This window comes from Vulpes lagopus, chromosome 11, assembly GCF_018345385.1.
Source record: "Vulpes lagopus strain Blue_001 chromosome 11, ASM1834538v1, whole genome shotgun sequence".
Lineage (NCBI taxonomy): Eukaryota > Metazoa > Chordata > Mammalia > Carnivora > Canidae > Vulpes > Vulpes lagopus.
In genome coordinates, this window is record NC_054834.1 from 36,928,822 (window position 1) to 36,956,230 (window position 27,409).

Sequence of the window (27,409 nt, forward strand, 5' to 3'; positions counted from 1 at the left end):
TCCTGGTCCCACTCACTCTTGTCTTCTGTGGAGGAAAGGCCTGAAATGCAGGTGAATTACATCCACACCAGGAGGGACTGTAGCTCCTTTGAGACTTCTCCCTGTGACTATCCGTGGTTCCATTCGGTAGCAGCAGATTTGGGTTCTGTGCCTGGCTTTGCCACTTATTAACTTGTGACCTTGGATCAAATTACTTAATGTTGCTCAGTTTCCATGACTGTAAAATGAAACAAATCTTAAATATATAGACACACAAGATTAAAAGATGTAAAATATGCAAAGCCCGAAATTTAATGGGTAAAAGGTTTGCTGGTTTCTGGGGTAATGCCACTGGATATCCTACTGGAGTCTTAGGAGAATTGACTCTGTACTTAGCTTTGTAAAAAATGTAGCCCAGGGACTACAGACTTAGAATCACCTCTGGACTCATTAAAATGCAGATTCCATGCCTCTAGCCCAATGGTCTGAATAAGAGTCTCTAGAGAGTGGGATCCAGTAACTCGTATTTTTAGAAACACCTCATGTGACTCTCATGCACTTCAGAATTTGAGGAGCACAGGGTTGGCCAGCACCCTGTCCCGTTCCGTGATGGTCTTTTTCCGCCTGCAGCAGTACAGCTAAATCTAGGCAATTCTAGGCTCCCTGCTTGCAGGTTCTTCTCATCCTGGAGGATGAGCCTGTTAACTCACTCTCCCAGTTTATAAGCAGGCCCTTTTCTGGTAGGCCCCACATGGTTGGGTAACCTAAATAATGTGATAATGAGGGTGGACCAAAGGTCGCGAGATTGTTAACATGTGTGAGGAGATTGTAGGCTTAGCCTATCAGGTGAGGGAAAGGTTAGCACACCAACTGTATCCACACTTCAAAGCATGTGGATAGTTCGCTGCACTAACTTAATTATCTGTGCTATTGATATCTTTGACGAACATATCTATACCCCGGATACAGTTACTTCACCGTGGGAGATAGCAGGAGGTGGCTTGTTCGGTTGCCAACTTCCTAAAATGCTTTTTAGAGTCAGCTGGGTTGCTTAGGCCTCTCTTGCTCTTGGATTAAATATAAAAATAACTATGTAAAGCATATCAACCCTCTTTTCCCTGTCTGCTGAAACTGCAATCTCCTGTGCTTTTTCTAGAACCCATTAAAGAAGGAGGAGGAGAGGAGGGGTAACGATATGTAAAACCCCAAAGCCCACATCAGATACTCTCCCAGAAAAGGATCCTGCTGTTGTCGGATCTCGGCTGAGGGAGTAAAGAGCTGGTCACATCAGTACATACTGGTTCTTTTTTGACTGGTTAAGTAAGGGTTGATCAAGGGGCATGAGCCTTGTCCTTATTGTTCTTTCGAATCTATTGACATCTCCACCAGAAACTTGGAAGGGAAAGAGAATACAACCCAAGTCAGGTGATGTTTTCGTTTCTAAGCCTTAAAAATGTTTGATGTTAGGAAATATTTGCAACTAGAAACTGACAAGAGGTATTTGTCTCTACCCCGTTTTTGCCGATCCAAACCGGCCTTGTCCCTGTTGTCACAAAAAACAGTAGCTCTGGTTTGCAGGTATCCAAAGAGGTCTCTAATCTCTGACACTCCCCTTTGTAGCTCTGGAGAACCCATTTGCTCCGCCAGGTGTTTTTTTTTTTTTTTTTTTACCTACTTACAAGGAGTATTTTTTTGTGTGTTGCCGGGCCTGAGTGGTGGGCATGATTTCGGAGCAGCTGATCTGTTGACTTTTCTGCAAGTGGTGTGATATGAGATGTAAAGAGACAGGATTACTCCAACCCCTCACTGCACTGAAATTGAATAGGGTGCCCTGTTCGTTGACACCAGAACGTAGCCTGCTGTTGAGAAGCCAGGATGTTTAATGGGCAGAGACCAGGGGAGAAATTTTCAGCTCTTCATCCTTTTCAGTCTTGTAAAGTCTCTCCCAGAGTAGGCCACAGCTTTCAAACCATGGTCATTTTAATGATAAAAACGCTGTGGAGAGAGTGCCAGAGCGTCACGCAAAACCAGCTGCGGCATCCTGCGTGACATTCCAAATATTAATACAAATAGAATTAATTCACACGCCAGGGGTGTCTCAGGAATCCATTTTAAGTTGGCACTTAACTTGGGCTTGAGATTTCCCCGTGACTGCCCATGTTGAAAAATGTTTGCTAAACAAGGCAGGGCTGGGCTGCCCTCGATCTATAAATTTGCTCAAACTAATTCATTAACTAACACTTGGTTTTAACTAGAAGCGAAGGTAGGTTAGAAAGTAGGGGGCTGTTTCACGTCCTTGGTAGCAGGGAGGTTGTCGCAGATGCTGTGCCTGGCCTATCCCTTCGAATTTATTTTGGGGGAAAGAGTAAGGATTATTTAATGATACCATTTCTGAGTTCGTTAAGGGTTTACTCTGGGTTTCAAAACATATAAGGTTTGTAGATTCGGTGAAGAGGATGCTAATTGCTCGTATCCTGCATTGAGTTTAGTTTGTGGCTAGACTAAAGTAAGACTTCCCGGGTCTTTCTGGTTCTCCCCAGCCTTGTCTTTCTATTTCTGCACAGTGAATTTAATAAAGAAACTATCTTGGAGTAATAATTCTGACAAGCCCTGGACATTCCTTTGGGGGAAGAGGACTGACCTTTTCCTGTTTTTAATAAAACCTCTGTGAATTTGGGCTTGCCTCTTCTGCAGTCCAGCGCAACTGTCTTTTTATTCCATATTTAAGGATGAGATGAGCCCATTCATTTCCTCTGAATTAGAAGCATGAAAGCAGTCCTGGGAAAGATGGCTCTTGTGAGGTTTGTTTTACTCGTGTCTGTTAAATTTGGTACTTATTTACATGCACTTAGCTACTTTGCTTCATATTTTCTCTTTCTTGTTGTTAGATCTTGTTGTTTATTTATGATTTAATGTCTTACCTATTTCCGAAAGAACTGAGGAGTAGTCCTTTTATAGTATGGGGCTGAATTATGCTCTGGTGATTGGCAGGCCATTTTATCCTAACTGTGACACTGGCAATTTTAAAAGCTTCATTTTTTGTCTTAGTCTTGAACGAGGAGAATTTTACACATTATTACCTCCTGAAATCCCACTGGATGGATAATTTGGAGTAGAAGAACTTAAGACCTTTTGGGGGAAAAAGAACAAATCCGCAAAATCCCCATGATGATTCTTTATGGCCACTAAAAATATTTAGCATACTAAATATTGCAGCATACCTGTGAAAGTTTGATATTTTTAAAAATAGGATAATGGGTATAAAATAATCATTTCTAAGGGCTGTGTTCTCTACAGTCTCAGGAATATACCTGTAAATTTGTTTTGATTGTTCAGGCATACTCAGAGGCATTTATTCCCTTGCGTCTATCTCTTTCTCTCTCTGGTGTTCAATCTCGTTTTGATTTTATAACTCTAAGTTGACTCTTTTCTCATGAGTCCTGGCATATTCCCTGAGAAAGAGAGCAATTTAGATGCTTGGAAAAGCAAAAGCTCGGGATAAGCTTAATTTAATGTATGGAACACAATGAGCAGATTTCTGTTAAATCCCAGTAAACGGGCTTGAGGTAGCTTCACAACGATAAGGGCACTGGTTCATCCCCTTTCACCCCAGTAGGACCACAGTGTTATTGTCAGGGTTTAGCCTGCATCGTTTTCCTTCAGCAATCTCAGCTTAATTATACAAATATGAGAATCAAGTAAATGATGGAGACATTAAGAAGTTCACAGAAAAGGGGCAATCATTGGACTCGTGAAAACCTTTGTGGATCTACATTATCTTCCACGTTAAATATAACTCTGCAAAGACTTTTGTTGACCTTCACAGTATGACCTCAGTCATCATTTCCTAGCATTCTTCACTCCAACCATGTGTTTTGCAGTGGCTTCTCAGTAGGAGATTAGATGGCAGTGAGAAACACAGTCTTTTTAAAAAATATATTTTTATTGTAAATAATACGCAAATAGAAAAACTGCATGAATCAAATGAAGGTCCTGATTGAATATTGCATATTTATATATTGTAATTATATTGTATAAATTGTTATACATATGTGTATTTATATGAAAATTATGTATATATTGTATAGCCTGGACAAGAACTAGAATTTTGCTGCCCATAAGCCTCACCAGTCACAGCCTTTTGTACCCCTCATAGGTAATCATCATCCTATTATAATAATCACTTCATTATATTTTTAGAAATTCACCCATCAACCCAGTGTGCATCCCCAAATGCTATAGCCTTGCCCATTTAAAAAGAAAAAGATATGCCTTATGAATCTCTTTTACTTGTTTAAGTTCCTCCTTAATCCTTTTTATCTCCTTACAGTTTATCTCTTGAGGAACCTGAGCCATTTGACCTGTAGACTTTCCCTGAGCCTGAGTTTTACTGACTGCAAACTCATAGTGCAGTTCATCACAGTCCCCCGTCCCCTGCGTTTCCTGCAAATTGGCAGCTGGATCCAGAGACTGGATTACACTCAGGTTTGATTCCTTTGGCAAGACCACAGGTGTGGCTGGCAAGGTAATCCTTATTGAAGCTCATATTGTCCCACTTTAACCAGGGAGCACCTCTTCAGGTTGGACCTTGAGTCCTTTAGCCATTGCCTTAAGAGCCTTTGATAACTTCCCTGCTGTATTATAATAATACAGTAAGTTCCAAGTTCCTCTTGTACATTTCCTGTCCTAGATCTGGAATCAGCCTTTTGTTCAAGAAGACCTCATTTCTTTAGGTAAGAAATGTTATTCCAAGACTATAGTCTGGGTGCTAGGGATGCTCAATGCTGCTGGGTTGTTCATTGTTTCCTGACTCTTTGTAGAGGACAGGATTGGGGTTTGCTCAGTCAATTGATCAATCAATGGATCTATCTATCCACCTACCTACCTATTTATCAAATAAATGCATAAAATATAGGTATACCTATATTTTTATTAAATATTTTATGAATTTATGAGTTCATATTGATACTTCAATCCAAATTGAGAGTATAGAGTTTTATATAACCTCTTCTGCATTACATTTCTATATCCTTCCTTTCCCAAGAATCTTGATTAACAAGGACATAGGGGATAATAGAATTACAATAGCACATAGTTACCCACTTGTTTTATACTATGTTAGCCACACACTAGTCCAGGAGAGCAATACCAATGCTAGTACCAATGTAGTTATTGAAAACATTAAAACTTTTTTTGCATATAGTTCCTCATTTTTGCATCCTTCCCTCATTTTAAAATAGTTGTGCTGTGTGTAACTGGTCAGAACATAGAACCATTGGGTACTTTGCTTCTCTACCTCTTCGCATACTTTTAATTATAATTCCACAGGCAATTGTATATTTTAATATGTATCACCAGTGTTTATGTTGATGGTCTTTCTAATTGTTTTGATTGCCAGAAGCTCATTCTCTAGTATGTTCTTCAGAAAGGACTCATGGGAACAATGATCTTTCAGTACTGGTTTATATCTGTAACAGTTCCTTTGAGCCCTTTATACTTGCAAGTCAGTTTGGCTGGATATAAAATTATTTTCTTTCCTCTAGTATATCAAATGGGCAACTTAATTTTCTTCTGGCCTAATGCATCACTTTAGAAAAATCTGACGATAACTCAATTTTCTTTACACTGTAAGTCATGTACCCAAAGAGTTTTATTAGAACACGTGTCAACATGTTTTTGGGGTTCAGTATTGTCAGGTGCATGGTATAATTATTCAATGTCATTTCAAGTTTTTAAAAACATTTTCAGGAAGTTTTATTGAATTGTAGTCATTATAATACTAGTGTTATATTCCCTTGCTTTGATTTCTTCTTCAGAATCTCTTTTTATCCCTATGTTCCATTTCTTTGCTTATCTTTACTATTTGTCTATTTCTCAAACCTTTTTATCTCTTTCTTTTTTACTTTTTACCTCCCCTCCTTTTTATTTTTTATTTTTATTAAGGAATTATCTGTTGTTTATTTGTCCCTAGTTTAGTTGGCATTTATGAAGTTATTTTTTTCCTTTTGTTACTAATTCTTTTTTGAGTCCTGTCATCATATTCATAAATTCTTCCAATCTGACCATGCTGTTCTTTCATATTTTGTATCATTTCTTAATGTCTTTAAGCTTCTTTTGGAATGACAGATTATAGTTTTGATCTGTTTTATGAGACTGTCTTTCCAGCATTCTTTTGTTGTCTCTAGGGATGTTTTTCTGTTCCTTATTCATTTTTGTAATTATAAAAACTTTGAATGGGATTTGACCTTGGTTCTTTTCCATTGTTCATTTTTATGTGAAATTAATTTTCCTGACCTTTTAGACTGAGGTGTAGGTTCAGGAAACAGAGCTTTCCCTTTGTGTGTGTGTGTGTGTGTGTGTGTGTGTGTGTAGTATAGTGTACAAAAATATGGTAGATTCTTCCTGGCTGCTTTTCCTATTGCCACTTTTATCTAAACCTCTTTCTTTCAGATCTTTTATTCTGTACTGCTCAACTTTGATGGCACTTGCAGAAATTTCTCATTAGTGGTAGCTGATTCTGGAAGGGAACCCTGGTGGCTTGACAGTTGTAGCAACTAAACTGTGCTCTTTCTTTCAGTTCTACTTACCATACACCCCTTGCACTTAGGTGTTAAAAAGGACAAACCTCCTTCCAGTTATAGCTGTTGTTTCAAATGTGCCCACTGAATTTTCCAGTGAGTACTGTGGACTGTTTTATGGTTCTTCTGTTCTTAGGTCCATGAGATGCTGCTCCATTATTTCCTTCTTCCTCTCATCCAGATGCTGATTCCACTTAGGATTTGTGGTCATTGGTGGTTTGCCCAATCAACTGGTTTGGGACTCATGAAGACATTTCATCTCCTATTTTGTTTAAAAGTTGTCCGAGAGCTCTGGGTTTTATTGTCTAGGCGTTCTATTTTTATTTTGTTGAAGGATTGAAAAACTGTGCTGCCATTGCTGCCCACAGGCCTCTGTAATTCTCTCCCTTTGTGGTCATTCAGGCAGTGCCCTATATGATTAGTGGCATGCATCCAGGAAAAGGGAAGCAGCCTGGGTCTCCAGAAAGGCTTTCTTCTGTATAAGATGACTACCTCCTGTAGAGTGTAACCCATGAATGCAATTTCAGTAGCACCATGTTCTAGCCAACTCAGCTAGTCAGCTCAGAAATGGAAAAAAAAGATTTTGCATCGTTTTGTTTTTTTGTTTAGATATAAGTTCAACTTTTCTTTTCTCCAATAAATATGAGTTTCTACTTATAACTAGACTTCTTCCAAAAACCAACACCATGGCATTCCATAAAAATAACCACAACAGCAGGAGATCAAATGCAGTTAATATCTGATAGAGTGCATTGGTTAAAGTAGACTACCTGCTGAAACAAACCTCCTAAATGTCTTGGTGTCTTAAATTATTTCTCATTTATGCTACATATGACTTGGATTGGAAGGTGGGGTGAGTAGGGTGCTCTGCTCTAAGTAGTTATTTGAGGACCCAGGACCATCCCCAAGGGCCCCAGAATCTGAGGCACTGGAAGAGAGAGGTCATAGAGTACCCCAGAGGAGGATTTTAGGGATCAGTGGTGTCATACATGCATCATTTCTACCCACATGCCACTGGGCAGGGTTCAGTCATGTAAAACTATTTGACAGCAAGGGAATATGAAAAAGGTAGTATACCTGTATACCCAGAAAAAAATGAAATAGGGTGTGATTAGCCCAGGATCTGCCATGGTGAAGAAATAGGGAAAGGGAATCAGAATAATTTATCAGGGTAGAGAGGGCATTTCAGCTAGAAAACAGTTGTATGAAGACCTGGATGTAGGAAAGTGTATGTTGACTTTGGAAAATGGAGAGAATTTTGGTATGGTTGACATACGGGGTGAAGTCAGAAAAGAAGGACGTGGTGGTCTCATAAGAGCAGGCTTGCATATTATATAAGGATTCCATCCCTTATCCTGCATGAAGAAAAGGGCTCTGTGATTTGTAAGCAAGGGTGTGCCATAATCTAATTTGAGTTTTTGAAAGATAATTCTCGCCCCCAGCTATTACCAGCAACGTCTCTGAAATCAAAGAAGAAACCTCTTCCAAATCTTTCTAGATCATGCACCTAGTTATGCAAACCCAGGAAAAACTGAATTCACCTCACCTGCGTCCATCTAAATCATGCTTACTTGGTAGGCTTCCATTAATGTGCCACAATCACAACGAGAGTCTGCAGCGAGTTCTATAAATTCAGACTGGAAATGTAATTTCAGATCTCACAAGGCCTGTGTTGTTTCAGTGATATTATAATCAATGACTGTAGCTCCCTTTGAAGCTCATAAAGTGACCTCTTTTGACATTGATTCCTCATCTGTTTTTTTCTCTGACCTTTCTTCACCTCCTATGTCTCTTTATTTGCTAAGGCATAGTATTTTATTGCCAGGCAACCTTATAACAACCACAATAGCCATACATTTAGCTTTGTTCGGGTCATTACTACCTAAATAGTCACTGTTGTGGCAAGATCTAGTCCTAGGAACTGGTGTGCAATGCTCTCAGAGGGACACTGTTTTTCTTCTGTTAGAAGATACCAAAACTTGCTTTCGAGTTGTCTTCTTAGAATGGAGTCGAGGAAGATTGCCACATGCATTTTGTCCTTTCTTTGGAGCTCCAAACTGAGAGCACCTCAGAAAATGATCACAAGTGTGGGATCAAACCTAACATGGTCATCTCCAAGATATTTGAATGTCTTGCTGAAAGCCCATAGGAGATTAAATAGGAAAGTAAATGAAATGTGCATCTTCCTTAGAGAAGTGTGCGGTTTGTCTGGCATTTATGCTTCTCCCAGTGTGACCTTTAGAAGAGAATATGATCGATAGCCTATTGGATCGTCTCGAGTCTGGCTGTCAAGGTTCAGGAGGGGGAAGTTGAGGGATTTGGATGAAAAGCACCTGAAATGGCTAAGTGCAACCTTAGTAGAAAAATACTCATGCTTTTTCAATAGTTTCCAGAAGGTTCTTAAGCACCTGATGTATGATGGGCTTTTTCATTTTGGGCATCTGCTATCTTTGCCTAGCTCAACATTCCAGTGAGGGTTTTTTTTTTTTTCAGAGCTCAAAACTGAACATGTCAGCAGTGAGCAGCCACCCAGCTTTGTAAAGAATGCCACGGCTGACAACTTCACAGCTGCTGAGGAATCGGCTGAGCCCTTCTTGTAAAGCCGTACCGTACACAAGAGCCTTTGTGCCATGGGGACCCACCATGGAGTTTCCAAATGCCCTTACTCCTGGAAAAATGTGCCAACCCCTCCTTACCATGTTGCCCCAATCTCTGGTGATAATAACCATGACTATAGCCAGCCCTTTGGTAGCTCTTAGAAGAACACAAAAAGACTCTTTGATACTGTCAGAGTGAAAAACAAAACAAAACAGAACAAAAACAACCACCATATTTTAGGAACAAGACCATTAATTTATTTATCTTATCCATCAAATTGGGACGAAATAAATAAGTTCTGGAGCATGTATAAAAGTACTTTTAGTATTCTTGAATAATTCTGTAGAGGTCTAATGACTAGAACAAGAATCGCACAATTTTTCCACAGCATTTTGAGGGGTTTTTTTGTTTTGTTTTGTTTTGTTTTTTGGCAACTGCTTTGAGACATGTAATTTTGCTCTGATTGAGGAAGAATGAGTGAAGGAAGATGAAAGAAAAGAATCGCTTGTTCTCCGTGTTCATTTCCAGGTGGCCTATTTATTTTCAACAAAACTCCCATAATATGCAAGAGCCCTCCTGGTGCTTAAAGGTGATTAGTCCATGCGTTCTGGATGGAAGACATGGGATTCCTTACCCAACTGCCCAAAGTGCCTCTGAGAAACCATTTAAGGAATGCCCTGCTGCAGTTAACTCTCAGTCAACCAGATTATGGTCCTCATTTTGCCCCACCCCTGGAACCAACTGTCCTTTTCTCTGAGTGCTTATTTGGTCACTGACTACCAGTTACCCTTAGGGAGTCTGGAAACATTCCATCAAGTCAAGGGGAGCTTATAGTTTGTTTGAAGGACTCTTGGATGTTTTGTCAGAGATGTTCTGAAATACCTGGTTCCAAACACACAGATCTTTCTTAGATTATTTTAGAAAGGTGGGAGACAGTAACACTGCAGCATGTGTGTAACACGTGGTTAGTACTCCTCTTGTAACGAGGCATTCGTTTGGAATAATTTACAGAGGAAGTGTCCCTTGTTGTGGAGGGATGCATCCAGTCACTGAGGCTTGCCCCCCTGCATCTGCTTCAAGGTTGCCTCATGTGGCTGGATATGTGCAGATTGCTTTCTTACCAGATCTGAAATTCAGCCTGTTTTGAATCACCCCAATTCATCCCGTGACACTTCTTCAAACATTGCTCAAAATCCAAGGTAGATTTCCAAGTTCCATTCATTGGTATTCTTGCGTGTACAGGAAGTATGTCTTCCTGTACACCTTGAAATGATTCTAGCAGGGTATTGTTCAAAATCCTTTCCATACTCTTGCCTTTGTTCTTTCTGCGGAGCTTTTGAGTATTTTGTAAACGGGAAACAGGAATCCTGATGGGTTAAGTTGCTTCTGCAGGATGCCACTTAGCTATTCAAAAGTATGGTCAATACGTGAGCCAGCTCTCCCGTCTCTCAGGTCAAGTCCTATTCTGTGTGCCTCTTTTTCACCTCAGGCCAGAAAATGGCACAGTGACTGTCTCAGAAACATACATAAACCATGGTCCATGCCGGTGGGCATGTGTTCACTCATAATCATTGCCCTTTTAATTTGAGGCTCTAACAGATGGAAAATTATTTGGATGTTGCAGTAACAGCAAAAATAATGTTGGCTTCCTCTCAGCTTTTGCCTGGAGAAGCCCAAGAAGCCTGTTCTTTATAATTAGAAGGTGCGTGTGAACTTGAACAGTAGCACAGAGTCAGCCATTGTAAGCATGAACTGATTCACCTTTGAGAAGTGACAAGTAAAGAATCAGCCTAAGGTTGCCTGGAGCTTTCTTCAGGATAATACCTGAAGGGAAACCCTCATAGGTTCAAGCCAAGAATTATCAAATGACCCAGTCTTACCCACTCCCCCGCCCCCCATTACCCACTCTGTTCTCTCCTGTCTCAGAATCACCTGAGGACCTGGAACTGCTGACTTCAGCTTGTTGGCCAGTACATAGGTCTTAGATCCTGGGTGTGAAATAAGGAAGAAAAGTCTGTCAGAAAACCTTTCTTCCATAGTTTCACTTTTTACCCTTTGTCAGCCTATGTGCACACCTTTTTTTTTTTTTTTTAAAAAAAAAAAAAGAAAGGTCTCTTTCTACCTTGGAGTCTGTTCTGTTCACGATTCTTCCCCACACCTGACTACTTATAACCTGATGGCCAAAGCAATGTTCCTTGACCAGACCAGTCATTTTAAATGGCATCATTTTTATCACGTGGAATCCTAGAAAGGTCTTTTAATAGTGGATGTAGGCACTCAGGTCCTAGGGACACAGTGAGTTAGGCCATGACTATCCCTCGATTTCTTAATTATTGGCTTAGTGACTGATTTACTTTGGTGGGCGCCCCATTTGCTGTGACCATTTATAAACAAGCATGTTGAGGAAAAGACAGTCGGTAACCAAGCAGAGATGTGACTGCTGGATCTGTATCTTGGTTTGGGCAATGCTTCACCTGGATCTCCTCCTTCTGCCCTAAAGATTCTGGTTTTCTAACCGTAAGGCTATTCTGAGAGTGTTGGTTTTTGGAGGTTGCCATTTCTTCAACTGATCCATAGTCATGATTAGCTTCTCTGTGAGTTTCTTTCAAGCAGGAGGAGATACTTGACTTTCCTGCCAGCAGCCTCCAGATGAGGAATCATTCACATGCATAATGTTTTACCCCCATCTGTTATTCAAACTTGAGCTGTCCCCAAGTGACCTATGACCTCAGATGATAAAGTAGCACAGGTTATCTGATCTGTCCCATCTAATAGAAATAATGGAGTTTTGCTGGGGAACGGCTATATTTTATCAAGATCTTTCTCATGTGCAACCTAATTTTTGTTGGACCACATCTAGTTTTACTACATCAGCAACTTCCCTGGGCCAAAAAATCCATTTATTAAGCTGTGTTGCCAAAAGTTCTTTTCCACTACCCTGGCTCACATATCTTGGCATGTCACTGTAGATGATCCCCGGGGTCCAGGTCAGAGGATCACATAGGTAAGATTGCCTTCTAATAAGGTTCTTTGACATCTCAGTTATTAAATTCCCTTGAATGGGGTTCAAGCACATCTAACTTACAGTGAAGTTTGCTCCATGTGAATAATGCCATAAATCTTCTGATGGCAAGTTTTCTCATATTCCTGCTATTTGTAGATTTACTTTCTTTGCTTCTCCAGAATGGTGCCACCTCTTTCCCGGAGCATAGAGTCTTCACAAATGGGAGCAGAGAAGATAAGCTTTCGCTGTCCTTTCTGCTCCATTCTGCCTTAGCTTCTTTTCTTGTGTCCTCTTTTTTTTGATTGCCAGAATAGCTGCTGTTGACTTCTAATAAGTGTCACTGGCTGTTCTCCTTGGATTGGAACCCACTCTAGTGCAGCCTCTAGGCCTGAGGAGAAGGTGCTTGGAGCTCAGGCTGCAGCCTGGGGCTGTGGAATTGGGTACAGGGTAGTGGGCAGTGGGGAGATCATGAATACCCAACACAGGCACCTCTGGATCTTTTTTTTTTTTTTTTTTTTTTTTTTGGATCTTGATGGGATTGATGGGCACACCAGATATTCTTCCCTTTTTCCTCTTGTGCTGTATGGCCACTTTATCACCTCCTCAAAAGAAATTCAACATGGCAATTTTCCCACCATGGGAAAAGTATGTCTTCTCTTCTTTAAGGAAGCTTGCTAACTTTAGTTATTCTCTGTTCTTTGAGGCGACACGATTCTAGGTTCTGTCAATGTCATGACTCAGCATTTACCTAATGCTTGTTTGCTTGCTTGCTTGCTTTTTTTTTGTTTTGTTTTTTAAAGATTTTATCCATTCATTCATGAGAGATACAGAGAGAGAAGCAGAGACACAGACAGAGGCAGAAGCAGGTTCCCTGCAGGGAGCCCGATAGCGGGACTCGATCCCAGGACCGAGGATCACACCCTGAGCCAAAGGCAGATACTCAACCTCTCAGCCACCCAGGTGCCCCTTTCTTGAAGGGATTAATTCTCTGAGACAGAGACAAGTGTTCCAGGTAGAAATGTCTAGGAAATGGTGTGTGTTTCTTCCTGCTGCTTGGAGATTCACAATAGCATAGTAAAGGCTCTGGGAATTCCTGAAGTCAAGAAATTTGTTTTTTATATAATCTGGAATTTTCCAGAGATAAAAATTACAGGCAGAGAAAGCTTGCCTGAAGAAAAAAATAAGTTAAATTCTTACTTAAAAGATGAATAGAATTTGAAGTCAGGGAGGGACTTTAGAGGTGGTAATACAAGCTGAGAGTATGCATGTTCAAGAAATTCTAAAGACCATTGTGAGTGGAGAGGAGTCATTAAAGGGGAGGGGAACTGGAGGATGCAAGAGAATGTGGTGGACAGCATAGAAGGGCCTGCTAGGAAGGGCTTGTTGGCCACATTAAGGATTTTGATCTCTATCCAATGGGCAGAGGAAAACCCTGGAAGGGTTTCCATAATCCGTATGGCTTAATTAGATACTCATGGTCCAAACACCATTCTGGCTACAACTTGAAAGCAGATAGCAGGAGGGACAGTGAACGTTGCAGGCTGAAAATTTACTCACACTGGAAGTTCCTAATCTTAGTGTATAACAGGGAAGTACTTGATATCCTCATCTCTTCCCGTTTTAAATCATTTCCTTTCATTTAAAATGGTCCCTTCCATGGGGCAGCTGGGTGGCTTGGAGATGCCTTTGGCTCAGGGTGTGATCTCAGGGTCCTGGGATTGAGTCCCATGTCCCCACAGGGAGCCTGTTTCTCCTTCTGCCTATGTCTCTGCCTTTCTGTCTGTGTCTCTCATGAATAAATGGATAAAATCTTAAAAAAAAAAAAAAAAAAGGTCCCTTCCAGGTAAGTGCTCAGTCTCCTCCTCCCCAGGACGGCACTAGTGGAATGGGAGAGCTTCCAGTGCCTGGTATTTGCATGTGCGGCTCGCTCGAAGTGGCTTTCTGGGTTCTTACTACTGTCCTCTGCAGGGATAGCTCATTGTACATCTGCTCACTGCTGACTCTAGGCCAGATGAACTCACTGTCTGTCATATTTCAGCTCAGTTAGGGCCTGGGGTCCTCTTCGCTGCCAACGCCTCCCAGCCCTGGCTCCCGGTGGGCTCCCCTTCCAGGACCATCCATGGTTGTCCATGTCCCTCCACAGAACACACTGGACTTTCTGCACTTCCATACTATACTAATGCCAAGGGTCGCTAGACTCAGTCTTCCTCTTCACTTGCCCATGTTCCTTCAACTTATACCCTGCTGAGTTAGTTGTTCCAGGTTGGGAGTTGGGGAGCACCAGGCAAGAAGATGGTCTTAAACAGGAAGTGTAGAACAACTCTTGGAGTGCCTACCTGCTCCAGTACCTCACTCCAGAGAAAAGAGTCAAGACACATATTTCATGGTTTGCTACTACAGTCTCTGCCTCTGTTCTTCCTCTCTTGATACTGTGGCCTGGAAAGGTCACCTAGGGCTTTTCCCCCCTAGTTCCATTGTTTTTACTCTCTCTTTCCTGGTCTGTTGTCAAACACAAAAATCTAGTTTACAAGCCAGAGATCTTGCTATGGAATTGAGAATTCCCTTTCTTGTACTCTCCAAGGCTTAACTTCTGAGTCTTCTGTCTACAGAGGTTATACAAATCAACTTCAAGACCCAAAGCTAAGAAGTGTGTCATTTCCATCTACTTCTTGGTCATTTCCATCTACTTCTCCCATGGGGATGGTTATCCTCATGCTCAGCTGTGGAAGTGGGTAGGTGCAGAGCCTTATAACTTACACATCAATTTATTATTTCCTAAATACTCTCCCTGTTAAAAGTAGGAACAAGGTCTTCTGAGAACTATCTGTAACTTGGACTTGGGTGATGACAACAGAGATGGAGAGAAATTAATGAGTTAGAAAAATATCTAGATGTTAGGACTGATAGTACTTGGAACTTGAAATAAGGTGAATTGATCAAATGTGGGAATCTCCAGGGTTTCTGGTTTATGCAGATGGATGGCAGTGCCACTTACTAAGACACAGAACATTGGAGAAAGAATTGGTTGGGGTACTAGACCACTTTTGGACATGCTGAATGTAAAGTTTTTGTGAGACATCGAAGTATAGAGAGTAATTAGTAGGACATACAGATTTATAGCTTGATATGAATTTTTTTAAAAGATTTTATTTATTTTTTTTAATGAGAGACATACACAGAGAGAGAGGCAGAGACACAGGCAGAGGAAGAAGCAGGCTCCATGCACAAAACCCAACATGGGACTCAATCCTGGGTCTCTAGGATCAGGCCCTGGGCTGAAGGCGGCGCTAAACTGCTGAGCCACCTGGGCCACCCAGGTATTAATATTTCTAAAATCACATTGTAATTGTAAAATTGTTGGGTAGAGTAGGAAATTAGAGTAGTGAGAACTAGTTTAACCAAATACTAGATAGTTTGATGCAACCATCACACTGTAGGCGGAAGCTTACCAGTGAGACCCGATGATGAATAAGTCTATTGATTAATACTCTCTCTCTCATGCCACGTCCAATGGTTCACCACTCTGTCTCCTCTTTGAAGGACACAGCCTTCATTTACATAAATTAATATATTCAGACAGTTTACAGCAAATCTTATCACCTAGGGAATAATTTTGTCTCTTTCCAACGATGTTGCATATCTCTCTATTCTGATCCCATTTTGTGTTGCTCTTAATATTTTACTATCAAAATTTCGTTTTACTTCTGTTGTTACTGTATTCCCCCAACACTTGCAAAAATGTTGCTGAGCAGTGAAGCTAGAAATGTAGGTAGGAGCTAAATAACCAGAAGATGTTTGGACTTGACTAAAGGTAGGTAATGGAGAGCCATTGAAGGGTTTTAAGCCAACGAATGAATAACATATTGTGGGTGTGCTTGTCTAGCGTGACTTCCTTGATCTAGTGCCAGCAAGTTGATTCATTCAGTTGATTCAAAACCTATTTATTGATCATCTCTTTTGTGTTAGATACTGTGCTGGATGCTATGTGGATAAAAAGATAAAAGTTAAAAAAATATCCAATTATTATGCTAATATCCATTTGGGATATAAGTAGGAAAAGTTAGCACTAATTTTAGATTTGATTTGTAAAGGAATGCACAGCACAGGATGTCAGTGGTTTCTGACATAATTCCTTTTATTGAAGACATGCCTTAACCCTTTCAGATCATGACCAGCTCCATCAACATTTTCCTTGTCAGCGCTGAGAATGCCAGCCTACTTGTTCTTGTGTGTTTGTCTTGCCATGTATGAGAATTATTTTATTATTCTCTAGATGGTAATGGAAAAGCATATTAATATACTAAATATATATTTTAATTTTATTTTTAAATACAGAAAAATTAAGACTCAAGCAGACCAGAGACTTTTGTGTGAAAATTATATATTTCAAAAGAATCAAGGTGGGATGCCTCAGAGGCTCAGGGGCTGAATGTCTGCCTTTGGCTCAGGGCATGATCCCAGGGTCCTGGGATCAAGTCCCACATCGGGCTCCCCACAGGGAGACTGCTTTTCCCTCTGCCTATGTCTCCCTATGCCATGTCTCTGCCTCTCTCTCTATGAATAAAGAAATAAAATCTTAAAAAAAAAAAAAAAGAATCAAGGCAGTCTCGGAGAGTGTACCTCTGAGGGAAAGTAGCAAAGGGATTCTTTCAGGATTGAGTTTTAACATCTCTGACCAGTTGGGTGAAAATTGTTTTGAAGATATATTACATTCCCTGATCAAATGGAAAAAAAAATGACACCTGCCATGGTATCTAGGAAACACCCGACTAACATGGCCAGAAGCCACACACTCCTTCCCACACGGCCTTGCCATGAAAGTCTTCCAACATCCCATCCTTGGCAACTGGGGCAACCTCGTGCCTCCTCATGGAGACCGGCCATCTCAGAAGATCAGGGGAAGCTCTAGACTTGTCATGATTTTCCCTTGGAAGTTCCCAAATGTAGTTAATGGCTGATCTTTTCTTTCTAATATTTAACCTAGCACTTCTCCTTTTTCTGCCACTTTTAATACCTGAGTCAACTTTGTAGAAACCTGCACTCTGAAGAGACAGGTCAGGAGGTTTTGCGGGAACACTGTCGTGTTAACAGTGTCTACCAGAGGCACTTCAGGGTTGTGTCAGTCGTCTCGTGGGTGTTCAATTTCCTATAACCTGGTAATATGGTGGTTTTTGTTTGTCCAGACCTGCAGGGGTTAATCTTTGTTGCTCTTCGTGTTTGATGTGAATCCTCCTATATTAATGTGGTTTTTGAAATGAAAAATCCCTACATGCACAGAGTGCCTTGGATAGTTTTGCATTTGCAAATAAAGCCCTAACAAATGCTCATTTAAAAAATATATTTTCCCAGCTGAGCACATTAAGGCTATATGCTGCATCTTTGTATTCACTTCAATAAACCAGGTGTGCTTCTGGAGATTAGCTATTTTTTATAAAGAATGATTTTGAAATAAATGACAATGGGCTCATTTCTCTTTATGCTGAGGATAACATTAAAGGAAAACTGCCGTGATTAGTTTTAATATCTCAGATAGCTTAATGAGTACTTACTAAAAATGTGAGTGTGTGTGTGTGTGTGTGTGCGCGCGCGCACAAACACAGAAGGTAGATATATGTGTACACATGTGCCTGAATAATTTTCCAACATCTTAAGTAATACCTGTCAGGGATTTTAATAACCCAGCGCCAGTGAATTATTCTGGTGGCTGTTTTCACTGAGGCTTTCAGCAGGAAGCCCATTTTCCCACGGAGCTGGGGTTCTTTTTTGTTTTGTTTTTTTAAAAGTGCCAATCAGAAAATTTGAAAATGGCCTGGGATTTTATGTGTCAGTTAGAGTCAATGATTGTGTATGTCTTTATCTGGAGCTCTTTTGCACCTTATGTCTCGTCTGTAATAAAAGCTGGAGGTCAGCATAGACAGATTTGAGGTGTATGGGTTCGGTTTGGAAGAGTTAGTATGTGGATTATATTAGGACCCAATGAGAGAGGTGGATTAAAGATATCCAGAAAGGAGCAACATGATTTTGTACAGAATGAACATGTAGTGGGATGGGATTGAGTCATTCCATGTATCTTTCTAAGATGGTCCTGTAGTTAATGAATAGAACTGAGTGCATGCCAATGGTGGGAGGGGCCACATGGCTGAGGTAAGCCAGAGAGCCTAGGGTGGTGTTCAAGAGGCAAATCACAGACGCCAGTCTGGGTGGGGATTCCCATGCGGCCAAAGGGGAAGGTGGTCAGCGGACAGAATGATTTCAGAAGGATCTACTGGACATCCTGCGAAGGGGGCAGAAATGTCTTGAGCTTCTGCATTTCAAGGTTTGCTACCTCATTCTGCTGAGAGGTGATTATGGCTTTATTAAGAGAATTGACTAAGTCTTGTCTTAAAGACAGATTATCCAGGGTCACAATAGTCAAAGGATCTATAGTTGTTTTTTTCCCCCTTTTTTTCTTGTCTTTCACTATTCAAATGTTACTGTTATCTTTTCTAGAAACTGGAGAGAGAAAGGTAAAATTTAAACCTGGCCCCTGTTTTTTGTCGTGGTGGTGGTGGTGGTGGTTGTTCAAAACTCTGGGTAATGGTATAAATAAAGGGATGAGATTGTAGCTGTTGCTAATATGCACGTGGGTGACTATCCAGGAGAGACTGTTACCCGACTTTCTGCCACCCCAGACGATTGATCTTCAGCTCTCCATTTTGAGTTCTTAGTTTTTGTCTTGTTTCCATATGGGCACAATCTATAGAGACAACATTATCACTTTGTCTTTAGAACTATGACTTAAACTACAGTCTATATGTGTTTTTAAGAGCCAGGATGTGGGTGCAAATAAACGTAATTCTTTGCCTCTTATCCTGAGAAGGTGGCTCAATATGAGAGTAATGAAAATAAGGACAAAAATAGCTAAATTTAAAACTCTGGTCTAAGATAATGGCTCTTTAAGAAAAGTATTGAGGAACACTGTTGTCACAAGATTCTTTATTGGTTCTTATAAGACTGCAGAGGGTCAGCAGTGATGTGTTTCATTTCAGGAAGTATGGCCGAGAATTTTGGTTAACTAGAGATAAGTTATGTAATATTCATTTATTATTGATAGGTTTTGAAAATGACACAGACTTTTCAGGTGGAGTCTGGTGATTTTATATTTGTGTAAATGGGAGAGAGAGCCTTCCTCTCTGCAACCGAACCCAGCTTCCTTCTTTCCATTTATGGAAAGTGTCTTTGCGGCCCAATTTAGCTGCAGCCAGTGAGGGTGTTCACTTTGCTGTGTCTAGGAGTGGAAAGTGCAGTGATTAGTCTCTGAGATGCATAAAGTGTCTACTTTGCTGAGTTTTCTAATGGATGTTGGGGCTTGAGCATCTCATGCATAGGTTATTATGGAGTGTTTGTTTATGCTTGTTTGCTTGTGAATGCCAAGAAATGCTTAATGTTCAGCATTACATTGGAACTGGAGCTGGGAGCAAAAGGAGCAATAAGAATTTGTGAGAGGGTATTTTTGAGGATGCAGGGGGAGATATCAGACAGCTGAGTGATTGATGTGCCATTCTGGAAAAGATGGGGGCATACCATGACAATGGAGGAAAGTCGTGGCTTTCTTCACTAGGAACTTCGGAAGCCTACCTCACAGTACAGGGAAGAGTTGACAAACAGCAGTTCCCTGGCTATGTCACCAGAGCTCATCACTCCTTGCCAAATCAAAACTTCCTGGCTGCTCTCATTTAAATAAACCCATTTGGAGAGATTTTTTTTTTAAGTGAACAGATCGGGTTTCTAATTTTAGCTGTGACAGCTTATAATTAGAAACCTCTCCAAACTTACTTGTTTACAAACACCTGCATCAATAGTGCATGTTTATCATTTTAGAATGGGCTGTGCTGGCACAGAATATGGGGGTGGAGGGGGTGATGGAGCCCTCTGTTTACGTGTTCTCTCATTCCTCATGGATGCCACAGCCAGGCAGTGTGCCCATGTGTGTGTATGTATGTGCATGAGAACATGTATTTGCTTGTATGTGTGTATGTGTGTGTATGCGTGTGTGTGTTTTCTTTACTTCCCTCCCAGGTGGATACCTCCAGCCCATCTAGCAAATCCTTTGGCCTGTGTCACATTGCAGAGCTCTCTGCTTTCTTGGGAATCAAAGAAATTGGTGGTCAGTTATTTGGGACAAGGTTAGATTTTAAATGATACCCTGGAGAGAAATTTTAGCAACTAATTTTAGCAACCCAGGATCTGCATTGGATAAAATGCTTTCTCTATTTCCATAATTTCTATATTTATATGTCATTCAGCATACTGTATAGCTGAGTGATTCAAGAAAAACAAATAGGGAGAGCTATCCATAATATAAATAATTCTACATTTTATCAAAGCCGAAATACATATCTGTGGTTAGAATGAGCCCACCTAGTGAAGTGATGGTTTCTTGCAGACGGAAATGGAATGCTATCAGCAATCATCAAAAAGATGACAGCCGCGTGGTCGAATGATAGAACACGGCCCTGGTTCTCCCTGATTCCAGATCATAAAATGTCAGCGGAGAACCCAGTGGGTGCGTTGCTTTGAATAGAATCTTGATGATTTCTTGGGACAAGCATAGTTATTCCTTTCAAAGAATGTAAAAAAGATATTGCATGCCAAAGCAAGATTTAAAATAAAAAGTAAAATTAGAACACAGACTCACAGACCAATATCTAATTCTAATTAAAGTGAAGATTCTGTAGGAAACCAAGCAGGTGTGGGCCTGAGCTGTGACACTTGAGTCTGCCAGCTGGTAGGGTGACAGTCAGATGCCTGTTTACTCTCCAATATCCAAGACCACTTAATGTTCCAGGGAGGAGACAAAGTAGAAACAATAAACAAACATTCTAGATGCAGGGCTTGTTGTGGAAACTGATTTTTCCCAGAGAAGTGAAAGATGGAAAATCTGCTTCTCGGATCTAATCTGGACATAGCTAGCTTCTTTGCTGTTACACCCGAGATCAATTAGATTAAATGACTATTTTAAGTCTCTGCCGAGCCTAGTTCTTTCCGAACTGTGTACTATGTTACATACCGATGGATGTGTGTGTATGTGTGTGATTATGTATATAGACATTCTTTCAACTCTTAGAAATGCGCTACCTTTATACCAACTTGCAGTGAATGTTTAAAGGATTTAATGCATTTGCTGTCTTGTATCAGAAGAATGATGGAGGGATTCAATGAGGAAAAAGGACTGTTGGCACAGCTTGCAGGCTGTTACTTTCACCAACTGTGGTGTCAGCTATGATCTTTTTTCAGTGTTTCTGACTATAGGGCCTCTTAGCTAGAGATTCCCTGGGTCCTTATGATTTCGGTTTTTTTTTTTAATAAAAAAAAAGAACATTTTTCATGCTTTTACTGAGCACCTACTCTCCACAGAGTTTTAAGTCAAAATTGAGGGGGAGGGCTCAAATGGATAGAGGACTCTATCCTAGCTGTGGAGGGTGCCCAATGTAGAAGAGAGGATTTGAATATACTCTAGGGCAGTGGGATGTATTGCCAGAAGCTAGAAATAAAGCTTAGCATGCTCTGTGTGGAGGTATTTGATCCGGTATGTCTTTCCTTTAAGCCTGGCAAATTTCTGAGCCTCCCTTTGGGTTGAATGGAGTAGGGCCAACAGCATCTTTTGGGTACCACTGTGTACCTAGCACAGATATGGGAGTAGAGTCTGAAGTCAAATTAGGTTGGTTTGAATCTCAAGGCAAACACATGCTCATGGTGTGTTCCCTTGGACACAATACTTGAGCTCCCTAATTCATAGTTTTCTCATAATCAAAACTAACCATCTCCTGATTCTTTTTAAGGTAAAAGGTGTACTAGCCTTGTGAAGATATTTTACAGGAGAGGAAAAAACTTAATCATTGATAGAAAAATCCTGAAATATTTCAAAACTAACACTCTCATAAGTTGACCAAAAAAAAAAGTTTTTTTAAAAAAGATTTTATTTATTTATTTGATAGAGAGTGAGCAAGCGAGCATGAGCAAGGGGAGCAGCAGGTAGAGGGAGAGGGAGAAGCAGGCTCTCCACTGAGCAGGGAGCCAGATACAGGGCTCGATCCCAGGACCTCGGGATCATGACCTGAGCCAAAGGCAGGTGCTTAACTGACTGAGCCAGCCAAGCATCCAAAAAAGGTTTTTGATTGCTAACTCACTGCCATAAAAGTTTAACTAAAGCAATAGCTCTATTTATTAAATCCCACAGTAATTTGATGAATAATTTGAAAAGAATGAGAAAATTCCAGTTGGAGGGCAGGTGAACACGGAGCAGAAGGAAAAGGAAGTGTCAGGACAACATGGTGTCCTCTCAGTTTTTGTCTTCATCAGACCATAGACAATAGACAGGGCAGTGATTTTAGAACTTTCTCAGCCAAGCTGCTGAGGAGACAAAATTTGGAGTCACCAGTTCAGGGACTTTTTTCTTCCATGACCAGTCCAAAAACCTATTCAACTGCTACTTTATATAACTCATTTTGAGACTGCGAGACTGAAATTTTAAAGGAAAATAGTGTCATGGAACTTATGAAATAGAAGGCCAAGAATGTGGAGCCAAATATGTGTGTTGTGGGAGATGTCACTCCATATTAAAATTAAACTAGTGGTACTTGTCATCCATCCCCCCACTCCTGTGTGTGTGTGTGTGTGTGTGTGTAGTTTATGTGCAGTATCTCCACAAGTACCCATAGCCCAGCCTACAAAGATTCAGACAGAGTTGATGGGATCATGGTGATCCCTGGTTAGAGAATATTCCTGTTCAAATGGAGGTACTGAGACAGATCTAAAAAGTTAAAAAAAGAGAGAGAGAGAGAGAGAGAGAGAGAGAGAGAGAGAGTCTTAAGATAATAGGAGCTTGCATTCATGGTGCAGGAACAGAACGTACCAAGGTACCTCGTGAGAACGTATGGAAAGTTTGTGAACTTGATCTGGTGACACTTGTGTGCGTGTAACTGCTTTGAAAGGGAACTTGTACTAGATTTAGTTAAATCGGACAAAAAAAACCCCACACTTTTGGAGACCTGAAAATACTCTTAACAAAAGTATGGGGGGGGGTGGGGGGACTTAAAGATCTATCCCATCTGGGTGTTCGAGATGAATCTCAGGAGACTACACTTAAAAGAGAAAGAAAGAGATTTGTCGTCTGGAAGCACAGGCAGGTGCCTGGAGGCATTTGTCAATACCTTACCCAGTTTTTACAGAACAAACTTAGCCTGTGGCCTCAAGGCAAGCAGCCTGGAAGTGATTTCTTTGACCTTGGAGGAAGGAGTCTTCTCAGTGGTCTGTATTTTCCAGCTGGGATTCAAAGAAAGGATGCTGCTTCGCCCACAGCTCTGGCTAACTTAGAGAGAGAGCCGAGAAGGAACAGGACAGGCGTCAGCATGGAAGAAGAAATACCCTGCTGTTGACTGGTTGACTGGTTTCTTCTCATGTAGGATAGAAACACCCGTGTTAGGAACGGGGTGTGGACTTTGGCCATAGGCACCAGTGTGACTTGGGCTACCAGGAGCGTTTTAGATCATCTTTAAATTCTGAGAAGTCTGTCTTTAGTATTTCTTTGGAAGAGCTCTGCCTCCAGCTTAGATTTTTTTCACAGAGTCACCAGAGCTTTAACTTGAGTCAAGTTTTTGACTTTTGTGTTAAACCTAAACATTCTGTTAAATATTGCAGGGCCTCGTGAGTTTTCTTCTATATATAACTCAGTTCTGTGACCAGAGATATTTGAAGGGGCTGGCCTTGTGGAGGAAACGGTCCAAAGATCATTTACTGAGAATCTGGGCCTGCTTCTAGATTGGTACCCTGAGTAACCCTGGCCCCATTCCCCAACTTCCACTTTCTTAGACACCTACCAGCACCGATAGTAACAACAGTGGCCGTTCATTATTTTAAAAGTGCATCAGCATTTTGCAATATGCCTTTTTAAAAAATTGAGATATAATTACCATATAAGATTACCTTCATTTCAGAGGCACCTGAAAAAAAAATGGAGATATAATTGCCATATAACATTACCTTCATTTCAGAGGCAGTGATGTATAAACACTTTTTATACATCATCCATGTAATTGTCCAGGCGAATGAGGTAGATATGACTAGGCCCACTTCAACAGTAATGAAATTGAGACCAACGCACGTTCGGTGAGCTGGCCAAAGCCACACAGCAGGGATTTGAACTCAGGACTGGCCTGTTCTGTGATTGATGTCTTCCCATTAGCAAGGAGATCTCACATTGAATTAGAAAATATTTTAAAATCCTTTGAGTGTGTTAAAGTAATTTAACATAAGGGAAGCGAAGGAAAAATAAAATGGAAACAGAGAAGGAAGCAAATCACAAGAGATGCTTAACTTGAGGAAATGAACTGAGGGTTGCCGGAGGGGAGCGGGGTAGGGGTGGGGTAGCTGGGTGATGGGCATTAAGGAGGGCACGTGATGTGATGAGCACTGGGTATTATATGCAGCTGATGAATCACTAAATTCTACCCTTGAAACTAATACAGTATATGTTAACTAAATTGAATTGAAATTTAAAAAAATTTTTAAAAAAAGTAATCCATAGGTAATAGATGTTACTTCCCATTTTTTTCCACATAACACAGGAAGTCCCAGCTCTTGACCCTGTAAGTTATGGTGAGATGTTCCATTCTGGATTGCTTGCCAACAGCTCCTCCACATTATGAAGGGGCCACGAAGCCACAGTGTCCCTGCTGTTGTGCAGCACACCCTGCGGCCTGGCTCCTCTCTGTGCTCGTGGAGCCCTCGAGGGCCACACAAGATGAGGAGAGGGTGACTCACCTTTGCTTCCAGGCCTGGGCTTGCTCCCATCTTTGTCCATCTGCATTGGAAGGTTTTGTGGGAGCACGTTGGCTTTTGTCTCAGGGGCAGCAGCGAGGGATGGTTGTGGTGGTTCCGATGTCAGCACCCTGGACGGCAGGACAATGTGTTTAATTGCCCTGTGGCCGCGGGAAGCTTACTACAGAGGGCCAGGTCCCCCAGTGGTTCACAGGACCAAAGCCGAATTGGGGAGAAAAGTCCCCTCAGGCCGATCTGGACTTCAGAGTCAGGAGTGGCAGGGTTTGAGACAGACCAAGGGGAACAAAGAAATTTCCAAAAGATGTGTGTCGAAACAATAAAAAAAAAAAAAATTCAAAGTCAGACTTTGACATGAAACGATTTCAGAGTTGAAAGGGGAGGATTGCAGGACTTTGGGAGAAACGGGAATGTCCTCAGTATTCAGAGGTCATCCTGGTTCCAGTGTTGCTCAGTGGCCAGGGCTGTGAGGACACCTGTAGCTCAGTGGATGAGTGGCCACCCAGGTCTTGTGGATTTGGAAAGGGTGGTGGATGGAGCATGGGTGCTGGGTGTAGGGAGTCGGTGCAGAGAGGAAGATGGGCCCCCCTGTGAGGAGAAGGGCTAGGCGATGGCGTTCCTGCTGGACAGAAGTCCTGGGCACCTGGGCCACTCACTTCACCTCCTTTATCAGGTGACACCCTGGGCAGAAAGTACCTGCTGGGGACTTGACGCAGCACTCAGCCATCGCTAATTAGGTTTCAGGGGGTGCTTTTTCTAATACAAATAAAAGATTATAGGTGCACCCCCTTTTCATCTGCCCCTCCCTGCCCTACTAAGCCTTAGTCATGGGTTGCTGCAGGCACGTGGCCACAGGGGACGTCTATGCTGAAGGCTATCAGTGGAGATAGCTATTTAAGAGGTTTTACTTTTACATCTGAGCAGCCAAATTGTGCATGTAACAATGGGGACCAATTATTGCACAATAGAGCATCCCCAATGAAACCGAGAGAGTGTGTGTTTAATATGCAACGAATGACACCGTCTTCTCCTAAACAAAGAGAACATTTCCAGGCCATCTGGGAGAATGGGCTTCCATTCTAAAGTTCCAGTTGTTGGGGAAAGCAATATATACTATCATTTCATCCATGATTTTGAAAACAATCAGCCCCCAAATAAACAATAATAATATCACCATTTGTGTTCATGTAGATGGGGTATAGAACTTTTCTGGGTTTGAAGTATCATTTATATACCCTTTTCTTTGGAAATCGAACCTTCTTGGGTTCTAATTGATCTCCAGCTCAAACGATCATAGTGTTGAATAGTTTAAAACACTTAAAAAATGCCATCCTATTGACGGCGGTTGTCCAGTGGTCCTGAATTGAACGCGAATCCTAAATGAGGAATCGTCATTTCCCTAAGGGTTCTTCTTAAAGTCGGCTGTTTTATCCTCCAACAGAAATCACTAGAAAAAAAAATTCACCATCTACTCAAGATATTTTACAAAGGGAAAAAATGAAGTCCAGTGAGGATAAGAGATTTGATTCAAGATCATAGAATGAAAGAACTGAACGGTCAATGGAGAACCTACTAAAAACTTAATTTTTGATGATTAAAAAGACAATAAAAATAGCAGACACAAAAATTCAAGGTGCAGCTTTGTTAAAGAAGGTCCATTTATTAGAAAAAAAATGTGGCAGGCATTGCATTCTTTTTGTAACATAGTAGCAAATAGTCATTGGTAAAATTTAAAGTGACTGACTCATCCTGGCTTGCCCAGGACCATCTTGATTTTTGCGCTTAAGCACGGGGAAGTGCTTTGAATTCAGGACACCTCTCAGTCCTGGGCATATAGGGATGGTTAGTCACACTGAATTTGGCCCGGGAAGAAAAAAAAAAAACACCAAAAAACTACATTATTAGGTTAAAGTTGTCATATTTTTCCTTATAAGCTAAGTTTCTTCATGCTCAGCTATCTTCTCTTAAGAAGGAAATTGAAATCTGTGTGTTAGTTACATGAATTCATGTAAATCTTTGCCGCTAGTATGGTTAGACGGCGGAAAGTAGCAGTGAGTCTGGCCTCTCCTTTCCATCTTCTAGAGTTTTCCTCATATTCTCTCCACCACATTTCGGACAATGTTGGAAATAATGAAGATTGGTGGGGGACTTGTCTCCGAGCATAATTTTTCTGACACTGCATTCAAAACTGGAGCAGTACAGTAACACCAAAACCCTACGAGGACAGGAGTGAGGAAAGGTCGGCAGACTTTCTCTGTAAAGGGCAAGTTAGTAAATATTTTAGCCTTTGCTGGTCACACATAGTCTCTATAACGCAATCTCTCTCATTTTTTCAAAACAACTCTTTGAAAATGTAAAAACCCTTTTTAGCTTTCAGGGTATATAAAAATAGGCTGTGGACCAGATTTGGCCTCTGAGCCAAACTCCCCTGTAG

General features: G+C 41.1%; 1 protein-coding gene across 26 annotated transcripts in view; it reads left to right on the plus strand.

Annotated features, from left to right (window-relative positions):
- Window positions 1-27,409, plus strand: part of ESRRG (estrogen related receptor gamma) — a 618,074-nt gene that overhangs the window by 69,121 nt on the left and 521,544 nt on the right. For 7 of the 26 annotated variants that reach the window (XM_041722074.1, XM_041722047.1, XM_041722064.1 and 4 more), the window contains one exon: window positions 4,310-4,504. The exons of 12 other annotated variants lie outside the window; for them this stretch is intronic. The gene's annotated coding sequence lies outside the window, so the exon portion shown is untranslated. Of the gene's footprint in view, window positions 1-4,309; window positions 4,505-18,256; window positions 18,501-27,409 lie in introns of those variants that run through there. 7 more of the 26 variants (XM_041722056.1, XM_041722048.1, XM_041722068.1 and 4 more) reach the window with 2 other exon arrangements.